The sequence below is a fragment of the Pteropus medius genome, unplaced genomic scaffold, assembly GCF_902729225.1.
Source record: "Pteropus medius unplaced genomic scaffold, Ma_sr-lr_union100, whole genome shotgun sequence".
In the NCBI taxonomy this organism is placed as follows: Eukaryota; Metazoa; Chordata; class Mammalia; order Chiroptera; family Pteropodidae; genus Pteropus; species Pteropus medius.
In genome coordinates, this window is record NW_024340692.1 from 6159222 (window position 1) to 6173138 (window position 13917).

The 13917-nt window shown below is 34.7% G+C and overlaps 1 pseudogene; it reads right to left on the bottom strand.

Annotated features, from left to right (window-relative positions):
- Window positions 1-7571: 7571 nt before the first annotated feature.
- LOC120603760 (PRELI domain containing protein 3B-like) lies at window positions 7572-8164 on the bottom strand (annotated as a pseudogene).
- Between the last annotated feature and the right edge of the window lie 5753 nt (window positions 8165-13917).

Below are 13917 nucleotides of genomic sequence, written 5' to 3' on the forward strand. Positions count from 1 at the left end.
TTCCCAACTCTGATCAGCATACCCTAGAGAGAAAATGACAAGTCTGGGAACTCACCCCTTGGCACCACTCTTGACACTTTCAGGCAGCAGTGCCATCTCTGTTGCCTAGACCAGGTCTCGAGGACACTGTGCTTGGTCAGGGCTTCAGTTTGTACACTACCTTTTTGTCTGAGAAGAGAAAGGAAATTAAACAACTTTAATGTCACTCGACTGCATTTCCACTCCTTACAAAATGCCAAAATGATGATTAATATTTGATAACTAAATTGAAAAAAAACCAACAGAACAACATTATGCCATTGAACTTGGCATATTAACCATGCTGATTCTCCTTCATTAATATCTCATTATGCAGAAATGCATATTTCACTTGATCTTCTCTCTAATCAGTTCTCAGTGACTTTCCTGAAAAATTACAACATCCCAGACATCCCAGATTCTAACTCTGAATGATGAAACTAAGCCTGTGCAACCCACTGTGTTTTTAAGAGAGAAGAGGAATGTACATGCTGTCAAACTTTGCTCTTTTTTCCGTTGGCTCTTACTGAGAGCATGTGTGGCTTTCTGCGAGCCAGAGCTGCATATGTGGGTCCAGACAGAACTGTTCTGTGTGCTTTACTCATAGAAGCCTCAGTGGGACTCAAGCTTCTCCAAAGGGTACTACCTGGCCTCTCAGCCAAGTGGTTTTCTTTCCATTATTATTAAGGGAATCAAGTTGGCATGACAACTGCACTCGTTCTGATGTTGAAATCATTCTTTCCACTACAACATCATTCCTCTAGTGTTTGTAGAATGCACTTAAATCTAATAGGTTGGTGTAAAAAAAAATACCAAAAAAACTGTCAGCTGATAGGAAGCACAGTCTGTTTCATACACTTTATGTGGAGCTTATAATGTGAACATGTATATTGATGCCATGAAACGCTTGGTTGAGAACAAGAAAGGAGTCTGGCCTCCATGCACACACATATCTGTACACATGAGTTCACTGTGGGGAAATTCAGCACTGAGGAAACAGCTCTTTCATCTCTTTTCTGAGCACGTAATACCCTAGCTATGCCCATAATGTTTGGAAGGATGAGAGAGATTGCTTTTTATGAAAATAGTTTATTACCCAGTGATCAAGCACACTCAAGGAAGCCAGGGGTTGGTGCAAACAATTTTTTTAATTTCCCTTTGATTAAAAAATCTAGCCATGCCAAATGCATGTGAGATGAACTCTTTCTTTTCTGAGCTTTATTTCCCCATCTATATTTTCTTATTTTATAACTCTCTCTCTTTTCCATTTTTTGTCTATGGTCCTTGACCCGACTGTTGTAGTTTATTTTCACCCATTTTTGTTTTTCTTACTAGGGAAGTCATACTGTTCTTTTTGCTTAGACTGGGTCATTTCTCTTTATCAGGAGACTGTGTGTCCATCTCTCTAGCCCAAATGGATATCTCACCTTACCTCAGAAGTCTTCCTGGTGCATGAAAAGGCTAGGAGTCATCTGTGCTTCCCCAAGACTTATCATGCAGTATTTTCTAATCAGTTCCTCCTCGGTTTGTCTTCCAAGATAACTGTGAGCAAATTCAAGGCAAGTACAATATCAGATTCTTTGAATCCTCAGCACCATCATCAGCAGTACCCACAAAGCAAGCAGTTGATGAAGGTTTGTTAAGTTAAATTGAAATACCAAGAGAACATTATTTGACAATTTCCTGGTTAGGAATGTACAGAGAAATATTTACATACCTGACAAGGTTGTTTAAATGAGACTCACATATATAACCTACGTGAGGGGCCTGATATATTGTCTGACCAAATGTGTGCTAAATATTACTTTTACATCCTCTCTCTTCCATTCTTCCGTGCCATTGCTGATTATTTGGAGGCCAGAGTTTGTTTTTAGACTGGAAGTAGGATGTGATAAAAAGAGAGTCCAGAGCAAAGATGCTGTTTAACTCAAAGTTTATAATAGTACAGGCATTTATGTTAGAAATTATGTGGAATGATCTGTATAGATTTGTAGATAAAAAATGAAAAATCAGAAAGACTGGGAGCAATTTAGAAAATACAAAACCTTTGAAATCTATTCTGTTTAGTAGTCTTTCATAAAATGCCCCCGTTTTCAAAATATTGTTTTCTAGATTCTTTTGTTTCCTCCTATATATGTTGGTGAATATTAAAATGATTAATCATTAATAATATTCCTTAGGGTATCTGATTACTAAAAAGTAAACAGTTGAGAATATTATAACATAATCTTATAACTGAGATGCTGTCAGCATTAGGAATTTTGGTTTTACACTGTAATATATTTCCAGAATAATTGGACACAGTTGTTGACATTTTATGTGTTTGTTTTTCAGAAATTTGGATGAAGATTGTTTTAAGTGTTTCAGTTTCTGGTGTATGCATATAGCCACATTAAAAGCTAGGGTGTTTTTTTTTTTTTGACATTCTTTCTTAATAAATATCTCATTATTAGAGTGGAATAGAAATCTAGCCAAATCCTTGCTCTCCAGATGGTTTATAAAGATTTGGAACATTCCATAAATGGAAAAACTGACCAGCTATAGTGAAGCCTCCTTCAATTCTCATTTTAGTATTAAAGTCACATAAAAGGAGACTTTATTTTGACATTTTTCAAGTTTTACATCTTGTAGAGCCACCTTTCTCTTTAGTGTTTTTCAATCTATAGTAGAAGTAGATTTGTTTCTTTTTCTTCTTCTTTTTTTTAATCTTGTGATTATGGAAAATTTCAAACATCATTCAAATTGGAAGAGTATAGCAAATCTCTATATACCCACCCACCACTCACTTCAGTGTGATGAGCTCATAGCCACTCTGGTTTCTTCTAAACTCTCACCCACTTCTCTTAACCCCATCTTGATATCATGTCATTTCATCTATAAATATTTCTGTATGGGTCTGTAAAAGACAGGCATTCTTTTTTAATCACAGTAGTGATCATCTCCTCTTAGTGTGAAATATTTAGTCAATATTTACATTTCTACACTATTTTCTAGTAACTTTTATTTGTGATGTAACCCAAACTTGATCCATACATTGCGATAGATTGATGACTCCTGCAGTGCTTGACATCTCTACAAGATGTCAACCTGTCTCTCTCTTGTTTCTTTGTTTCCTGAAACTTCTGTTCTATTACAATATAGCACATACATAATTTTAAATTTTCAAGTAAGCACATTAAAAAAAGTAAAAAGAATTTGGTTAAATTTTAATGTTCTATTTAACCCAAATGTCCACAATATTATCATCTGAACACCATATAAAATTATTAATTAAATAGCAGTATTGATTATATAATATAAAATTAATATAAATCATTAAAAACAACATATTAATATAAAGTTTAATATAATTATTCAATGTAAATTGATACAAATTATTAAGTATTTTACACTTATTTCTTTCAAAAAAATTTTAATTTACAAATATAACATTCGATTTCGGTTAGCCAGAGTTCAAATTGAATAATCAGAAAGACAGAGCAGTTCTAGAGTTCCTATCCATAAAGTAATAAAATATATGGCCTTGTATTTTCTGAAATCTCCTTTCTCTACATCCTGCTCCTTTTATTTATTTACTTACTTATTTAAAAAATTTCCCTTTTTGGCATTATCATCCTTGTAATGCTTAGCTTGAATTTTGTTCCCAGTAGTTGTTCAGAGTAAGGGGCATTATCTTGGAAGAGTATGCCAGTTTATTAGTTTTAGGAAGTTATTTAGTCCAGACTTATACTACCATCAGAATTTTTCAAAGCCCCATGTTCCAGCCTACAATTTGGAGCCTCAATATTCTCTCCCAGTTACTATTGATTTTCTCAAAATGGCCCATGAGATTCCAGTAGTATGCGATGTCATTTTGACAGTTTCCTGACTCTGATTCCTGTTGGAGGTTCCTTGCCTTCTTTTTGCTTGTATTAGTCCCTGAAGCTCTGTCTTATATCTATTGCTGGTTTGTTTTCTTCTATTTGTATTTTGGGGTCTACGGTAATTCCTTGTCACCTAAGTTTGTTGTAGATGTTGACTAGAGAATATTTTTCTGTCATGTTTACTTGATTTTTATTCAGGGAAGACTAAAGTAAGAAACAACAAAGTATGCCACTGCTGCTACCATCCTCTCATAATCTTCTTTTATTTAAGTTTTATTTACACAGAAATCATGTATTACTTTAAGTTTTTGGATGATTATTAACTGTAAATTTTATGTATGCACTTATTGACTTGATTGCATTTATTAAGTCTCACACTGAGGCTATTACATATCTTGGTTTTCAGAAGTATGGTCTAACAATAGACTTATTGAAATAAGCTTCGATAAATATAATATGCACTGCTATTTTTTCATATGTTTGGAAACTGTATTAAGGGAAAAATGAAACTGGAACATGAGTATTTAGAAATAAGAAACTCACTAATCATTAACTCTGTTGTTAAGTAGAAAAGTAAATATACTTTTTAGTATGTTAAATATTGTTACCCTCTAGCAGCCTTTGGACTACCTTTCCTTCCTCTGACACAGAAGTATGCAAAAAATCCAGTGCACCAACCTCAGAAATTTTATTTGGCTTTGATGTTAATATGTGGTAGATCTAGGAGCATTCTGTGTAGGTGATAAAATTGCATTAAAAATTAAATGAAACAGATATTCAATGTATATTTTATTCAATAGATTCCTTCTTTATCTTCTTCTTACTAATGGTAGCACATGCAACATAACATACTCAGGATTCTTTCATGCAGGTATTCAAATAAAATCAGAAAATGAACCACCAAGTTATTAAACTCTACAAATTAGTAGAGAATATGAAAACTCACATTTAAGAATTGATTCTAGCATGAAGGCAATAATTTAGACCATACAGGAGATGATGACTTTCTTTAGTAATTCACAAAGGTGAAACTTAAAGGCAAAGCATATTGGCTTTCTAAACACTGTGAAGACAGATTTTGTTGATGTATTCAGCTGCACTGAATAACAGTAACTATATATAGGTCCTTAAAAATTGGTGGTGAGAATTATGAATATAATTCATCTTGTATAGCAATCCTTCAAAGAATGATAAACTATATTCTCTGGAAAATATGTTATTACCAATTTTTTTTTCTTAAAAACTTTGCCCATGTGTTCAACAAAAATTTATTGAATATCCTCAGTGCACCAGACACAGACACTGTTTTATGAGTTGGGGAACCAGCACTGAATAAAATAGACAAAAACATTTCTCCTTTTGTGGAGCTTATATTCTCTGGGTAGCGATATACAAGAAAATATAAAACTGATGAAACTGCAACTACTTTGTTTGAAATGAAGGGTCTTTGCCTACTTTGCTTCTCCCGCTCTCTGTGACTCTAATTTGGAAATTTCTTCTCTGAAGCGCAGTTCAATAAATCAAACATACGGTGTATAACCGTGCATATGGCACTCAATATAGTGATGAACAAAGTCAGTATCATTGGCTAGTCTCTACTAGTGTAGTTCTTGGAATTCTAGCACCGTAAGAATGTACCAACTGAGGAAAACACCTCCTCCACCTTATCTACATGATCCTCTATACATACTATTTCAAATATCAGGCATCTTCTTCCTAGGTACAGACACCACTCTTGTGTTGTTGCTGTGCATTGGCATTTCAGCCAGTCACAATCATCAGCTTGAATGTCATCATTACTGCTACCTCTTCAACAAACCTGTTCTCTAGTATCCTAGGTTCTTTGTCTTGACTTGTGTGCTAGGAATGCAGCCTTTGCATCTCTCAGCAAAACCAAGGGCAACCTTATCCTTTCCTACAGGCAGAAGAATATAGAGCATTTTTACTCTCTTCAAGAGCATATGATTTTAGAAGACCATTCATTTATTCACTCACTCATTCATTTGTTCATTCATTCATAATTATCCATTCATTCATGTATTTATTTCATATATCATTATTCATTTATTTATATTTATTCAACAAATAATGTGAGAGCACTCTGAAACATACTAACTAGCAAAAATTGGCACTTTCCTGCTCTCTTAGAGTTTATTGGGAGAGGAAGATATTAATTTAAGAAATCACTCAAATGCAAAATTTCAGCTGTAATGAGCACAATGAAGGAGAGACACTTGCTATTAACAGATTATTCAAAAGAGATATATGATATAGTTAAGATAGGTTCAAACAAAGTAGTCTTTTAAAAGTGGCTGAGGGAGAGAGGCAGTGAGAAACATTTTCAGAACATCGTGGTGGGGCAAGAACCCACGGAATCTTTTCAAAATACCAATGGTAGGAACCTCCAGTGTCATCTTCTGCTTAGAACTACCAGGAAATAATTCTCACCAGCACCTCTGGAATTCATGTATAAGACAGAATGGCTGAATCCTGATAATCAAATATTAGTGTCACCACACATGAATCTTTTTATAAGATGCATTCAAAGGACCCCCAAATAGGAGAAAGCTGAGATCTCATTGAGATGATAGAACAGACTCTAGAACCATTCTGTGATATGACTATTGTTAGTGAATAGTGTTAAAGTAAAATAACAGACTAGATCTCTTAATGGGGTTATGGATAAGGTATCTATAGACCTTACTTACTTTTCATTATTGGAGGGTACCTATACTTAGCAAATATTCTGTTAATTGTACATGACCAATTTTTCTTAGATAAATTTGCAAAATAAATGTTATTTCTCTTATGGCTTTAGTACTCCTTCTTGGCCCTAGGACATTACGGTTAACCTACATATAGGTTCTTCTCCATTTATATTTTATAGAATAGCTCTAGAGGAGCCTAAAACCACTTTATAGTAGTTTCATCTGTTCTAGAACTTTCTGTAAATTAAAACACACACACACACACACACACACACACACACACACACACTCTCCTGTTGTCATCTACTATGTCTTATCACAGGTTCTTTCCTTGGCCATAGACCTATTCACTTCTACTATTTATGCATCCTGGAGAGGTTGTTTGGTTTTATCCTCAGCCAAAGTCAGCCTCAGACTCTTCAAAAAGGATCTGGGCCCTACTTCTGCTCTTTCCTTTCTTTTTTTCTCTTCTATTGAGATTTGCCATTGCACTATTCATCCTGTCTTGGACTGCTGCCCCAGTTGCTCTTCCTTAGTTCCTCAGCATTGCCACTGAGATAGGATCTGTTGCACCCTTGTCTCTTCTGTGGGTACAAATGCATTTCAAAAGGAGCTCCTCTTCCATACCACTAAGAATTTAAGAACTTTTGATGTAGACCAAGCTAAACCTTTAGGGATTTTGCTCCTTCCAGTTCAAGTCCTCTGTATGTATTTGAGTATCAGGTGATATGGTAAGTAAGTGGAGGTAATTTTTAAGCTAAATCTTATGAATGAGATTATTTCTTCCTTATTTTCCTCCAAGTGCTCCATTTAGAAACCTTCTACCTCTTTCTTTTGATCAAAAGTCACATAGCCTTTCTTCAGCTTACTAAAAAGTAATAACAATAAACAAAATCTACTTAAATATAGTTTTATTTTTTAAATAACAAATAAATATATCACCAGCTAATACTCTGGGGGACTGGGTATTGTGTACCAACTTTCATAATGATTTCTCCACAAATGCTGCTGCTGTCATAGGTGTCCTTATGCTCCCTCTTGCTGAAGCCGTCAGTTCTTCATTCCCAGCATTTAATTTTATATATTCTATTACCCATTCTTTTGCTTCTCAGCCTTTATTAGCATTTGAAGATATTGTATTTGCCATTAGTACTTTGAGATAACTAATAAAATGACTCCTTTCACAGGGATTATGGCTTCTTGAGTCAAAACAATTTTTTCTGAGTCCTGAGCATAATTCTATATATCAGTCTCCCATCTACTGAAACCATACTTGTAAATGAAATACTTGTGGATTTAAGTTTCACTGTTTTCTCTATAGGATCAACTACAGAATGTTCTTACTCACATTTTGGTTTTTATTGCACCAATAAGAGATTTCACTATGGAAAGCAATCCTAACTTTGTGTTGAGAAGTCTGTGGCTGTGCAACTTTCCAGAGAGATCTATATAACTGTTGAATATGTCAACTCCAGCCACACTGGCATTCATAGAGTTTGGGTATTTCTGCATTCCAGCTGCTGTAACACTTTCCCATGGGTGGTCAAAGCTGCGCTTCAAAGTTCAGATCTTCATGATTCCAATGGCCTATACAATGTTTAAGCATTGAAATAAAGCAAATAGGTCACACTTGCCCCCATCTCCCACCTGCCGGCCGGCCACCTGCACAGTCAGGCCAGTGGGAGGGACATCCAGACACACTGCCCCATGCTCTGTCCAGGCCTGGGTTTTTGGAGATCAAGTTTCTTTAGCTAGGACTATGTTTAGCACTTTCCAGCATCATTATAGTTAACAGTAGAGTTTAGGTAAGGCAATTAACTTCCTCCTTTTTCCTCTCTCTTAATTTTTGATTCATTTTATACAGGTTTCTCTACCATTTCTTGTGCTGGGTTGGAGTTGGACAAGTTAGTTCTGTTTTTTATCTTCCAGTTAACTATGCCAAATTCTTTTGACAGGCACCCATTGGCAGAATATTCAGCCTTGGGGAAACAAGTATTCACACACACATACCACTCTAATGGCATTTCTGGTATTTTATAGTTTATAGAGTAAATGTTTTCTGTTTTCACATACCTCTAAAATATGGAATCATTTTAAAAATTCAATTTGCTCATGTGGACGCATGGGTTTTGTGATAAAAATGGTAAAGATGCCATTCTTTCCTTGTAGGAACTAAGGAAAGATAGGAAAGGAAAATAAGATATCCTGTTATAGTTTTGTCACTTCCATACTACTGAGAACAGCAGAGCAAACCTAGGAAAGCGTGTCTATAGTAACACACACCACGGTAAGACATGAGTTTTGTTTTTTTTTGGTTTTGGTTTTTAATGCTGGTTTGGAATAGCCAATAAATGCTGGATTCAGTGATATGAATCATTCTACACAATACTGAGAACATGGATGTTTCTTATAGTGAACAGTCTCTTCACAAATCCTCTAAGAATCTAGGTTCTATTGAGATATAATGCCAGAAAAGATGGTGGAAAAGTTTGTAAACTGGAAGTTCGTGGAACTTAGATAAGAGAATAAGAAACCAGAAGTAATAAAGTGGATTTTGTTTTCCTAAATTAAAGAACTTTTTTTTTTTTTTTTTTTGAAATGATGAACAGAGTCAGTTTGACCTGTTTAGAAAGCCCATACCCTCTTACATCTGGGTTCAATGTTTCTCTTAGGTGCTACCCAAGCCTGTTTGGGCCTTTGTATCACAGTGCATGAGAAGATATATTAAAACTGCTTCTTTGATTGTCTTTTTCCTCTCAGCTCTATGCTTATTGAGGTCAGAGATTACATCTTATTCATCATTACAGAGCCTAATATAAAATAGCTTCTCAGTATATGTTTATTAAGTATATAGTATAAATTAGCTGTATATAATTATAAACTAAGTGACTTAGGCCATTACTATTATATCATGCAAAAAAGAGATTAAATGGTAATGGCCTAAGTCACTTTGTTTAGAAAATGCTAATGATGATACATAAGAAATGCCACAATCTCATAACAAAATAATTCCAAAGAATAAACAGAGCTTTGAAAAAGCTGCACAGAGTACTAAGATTAGAGAAGATTAGAGAAGGGATCTATATCATGAGGCAGTCATTTCTAGTATTAGTGTACTCTTGTTACAGACTGACTTTGATCAGTATAAGGATTGTGAAGCAGGTTGCAATCATACCAGTGCAGACCTGGAACATGTGTGAGAAGAACCTAGGACACCACAAAGAGGATCCAAATGTAAGTAGAATTACTTTCTCATCAGAAAAGTGATGAGGGGTGTTCAGTTACTTAAAGTGAAACTGGAGTCTCATACATCCCATGCTGTGAATCAATCTTCATTCATTGTTTGTCTATAGGTATAAGTAAGCCACATGTTTTCTTTAATGAGGGGGAGTTTACTCAGTCTAGACAAATCCTTGTGTTGCCCTCATGAAGTCCCGGGTTAAAGAACCCCTGCATTGTTTTTTGTAGAACCTGACTTGGAACTGTTAAAGTCTAGAATTTAGTGCTCAAAGTGTGTGTTACTGCTGAAGCAGCCTACTTTTAATATTGAGCCTAATAAGGCTTCTTCCTTTGAAGGTTTGCTAATTCCACATGGCAGGCCACATTTCTAGCCTGCTTCTTTCACTATTTCAATGAAGTTTTTAATCTCGCCTCCATTATCCATCCAACCTCCTGCAAATTGACATGATTGTAAAGAAGTGAAATATGTAAAAGGGGTGATTCTATTGAGGTGATTTAAAATTATTTTAATTATTATTAATAGGAGAAAATATGAGATAAAGTTGCCAAAACTAATGCAATTCTTTAAAATTTCAGAGTATAAAAACTCATCTCTGTTTAGATTGTAAGTTATATGTATTTGACTGCTAAAACAAAATGTTTGCATAAATACTATCTTTTAATAATTTGTATTTTTAAATCTATATAGTTTTAAGATTCAAATATTACAAATTTTATAATAAAAAATAAAAATTCTCTGCCTTACCTCCTCATTATTTGCTCAAATTCTTTTAATTTATTGTTATTTATGCACATATTTCTAAACTATACATTTTTCTTTATTTACCAGTTTCTGTTTATATTATGGAAGATTAGTTTTTAGCAGTCTTATGTCACACACGCCCTTTTGCCTTCTTCCATTTTTCCAATAAAAATAGACCGTAATTTAGTTAACTCAGTAAGCGATATCTGCCTGATGCGATTGATTAAGGTTTATTGCTTAGCCAGTTATTGTATTCTGATTACATTTCATTTCTTGTAAAATTGCAGTTCTTTGTTCTAACTGCAGGTATTGTCCTTTCTCTTTTGGCTTGCTTAATTTGCTATACAGTTATCACTTTATAATTAAGTATTACAAAAGTCTCCAATAGAATTGTAAATACTTCTGCCCATTATATTACAAATGGTCAAACACGGGAAGGTGTTTCCTGGGTTCCTTTTTGGTCTAGAGTTGTCAGTTTTGTCCACACCAGGTGGTTGCTCTTTGGCCTGCACTGACAGGCTTTGCTGCCTCCTGCTCTCTCTTCCAGCCACTTTTCAATCATTTAAATTAATAAGTTGACATGATAATTTCAGTTAATGTAGTAAGCAGAATTCCTAGAAGGGGCCTTATGATTTTACATTCCTGAATGCCCAGAACCTGTGATTGAAATACCACTTCCATGATTGTGTTACCTTATATGGCAGAGTTGATCTTAAAAAGGGGAGATTGTCACATGAGACTTTAAAAGCAGAGAACTTTCTCCAGTTGGTGTCAGAAGAGGAAGGCAGAGGGAAACTCAGATTCTAAGCACAGGAAGAATTTGATGGGCCTTTGATGGTTTCAAGATGGGAGTGAAAGGGGGGAGTCAAATGATGAAGAATGCAGGTATTGTCTAGGAGCGAAAAGGGGACCCCAGCTGATCGACCCCAGCCAGGAAATGGAAACCTCAGACCCATATCCACAAGGAACTGAGTTCTTCCAGTAACCCAAGAGAGTGGATTCCTCCCTGAGCCTTCAAATGAAAGCCCAGCAGGTCAACTCTTTGGTTTTAGGCCTTCTGGACCCTGAGCAGAGGACTCAGTAGAGTCCAACTGCATTTAAGCCTGACATAATAAAGTTTATGGTGGTTTGTTATGTTGCAAGAGAAAACTAATATTGTTTTAAGTATTTCACTGGACAGATAGCCACAAAACTAAAAATAGCATAACTGCTCAGCATTAAAAAGGAATTTATTAATTCTTATTAGGATTAGAAAGTGCTAATATATACAACGTGGATGAATCTCAGAAAATTTTATTGCTCCGAAGAAGTCAGACCTAAAAGAAAACAAGTCATGTTCTATGATCCCATTTGTGTAAAGTGAAATAGGCAAATCTAATTTATGGTGATTGATATCAGAAAATACTGTCTCTGAGAGCAGGGGGGCGGCGGGGAGAGACAGGACTGGCTAGAAAGGGCATGAGAATCTTTCTAGGGTGATGGAAAGATTTGGTGTCTTGTTTTCCTCTTGATTTCCTGGGTGTATATAGTTGTGAAAACTCTTAGAACCAAATACTTAAGATTTATACATCTTTCTATATATTTACTACAAATAAATGAAAATGAAAATAAAATGAATCCCTTTGTAATCATCCAAGGTTGAAGTGTTTACTAGCACCTCTGAATTGCTAGATATCAATATGTAAAGGATTCCTCAGACAGTAAAACAGGAGCTGCCTTGTGACATTTCATTTACTGTTTTAAACTTCTTAAATCTTGTCTAGCCACTTTTTAATGTGTTTATTTTCTTTCACTTCCCAAACCCAACAATGTTTTGAGCTCTTTGGTGGCAAGGATATCACAGTTCTTACCAACCTAGACTGTAAGGGTTCAATAATTGATCATTTGGTTAATTTATACAGGGAAAATAAGAGAAAAATAAATGATAGAAACAGGAAAGAAAACAGTTACAAATAATAAATTGCAATGTCTAACTTAATTTTTGCTAAGAGTTTTAACCTTATCTGTTCTTCAGATATTCAGCTATTTTTAGCTGCTAGAGCTCCACTATTTAAATACCATGTTCATAATATGTCATTACATGTTTAATCATTAAGAGAACTTCTGGACCTTGTCTCTTAATGCAACTAGACTCTTCTTATCTTCACAAAAAGCTCCCTTTTGAGAGAACTGATATGATCTTTCTTTTTTCATAAGTTTCCTAAGCAGCCTCCTCTCCTACCATTGCTCTGAAATAACCTGAATTTTTGATTGCCTTTACTTCTTGAAGCACTATCTTTCATTAAGTAGATAGTAAACCTTCTACAATTGTTAATGGCAATGTGTTATCAAGGATTAGATATATATAACATTTTTTGTTTAATGAAGACTTCTAATAAAATCATTTAAATGGCTATAATTGTAAGAGGAGTTCATGAAATATATTTATAAATACAAATATTACATTAAAAATGCAAGATAGTAAAAATAGGGCTTAGCCCTAGAACAGGGTAAATTTACAGAATTATAAGAAAATATCAGGAATAATGGCATCAGTGCTCTGCTCCATTTTCCAGTCTACTAATCTATTCACCCTGCTTTTAATTAAAACTCACTGCTTCCTGTAATCTTAAACTAATCCTTGAAAATTGTAGACATGAGAAAAACAGAAAGGAAAGTGGTTCTTGTTGACAGATGATAGAGAACAATCACTGGACTTTTCAGTTTTTTGCCTACTAATTTCGGAAGTCCAGATTGCCTTTGAGTGACTCTCTGCTGTTTTGTTTTGCCCTCAAATCTGGGACCGTGACTCTCCACAGTGGTGCCTGTAAGTTAGCTTTGGCTTTAGTACATGCCCTGTCTCAGATTTAACTGAAAATCCAGTTGAAGGCTGAATAATAGAAATGTTGATGATACTGATGACTTACAAACTGAAATGGTTAATGCTTGAGACTTCAGAGGACCTAGATTCTAAACGCCTGCTAGGTCATTGTTCTTAAAATATAAGTCACAGTTGTGCTGACTCAGTATCTTATTTCCTGGGTCAGAGTCTGGATACCAATACTCTGCATACATAATTTATCATTTGCTTATTTTTCTTCTACATTAATTACCTGGAGGTATCTGTGCTCATATCCTATAGGAGAGGAATTAGATATAATATAAAATTAGCATTAAAAAAATTAAGTTTCTGTAATCCCATATATAGAATAATATGGCAAGTTTCTTAAACATGGTGACCTGTGGTTTTCCCATAGAATGATTTTGGGGATTAAATACAACATATGTATATATTTTTTAAAATTTTTATTGAGTTCCAATTTATAAAACAATATTCATTCTATTGAGTTTTAACAGTCTTTATACC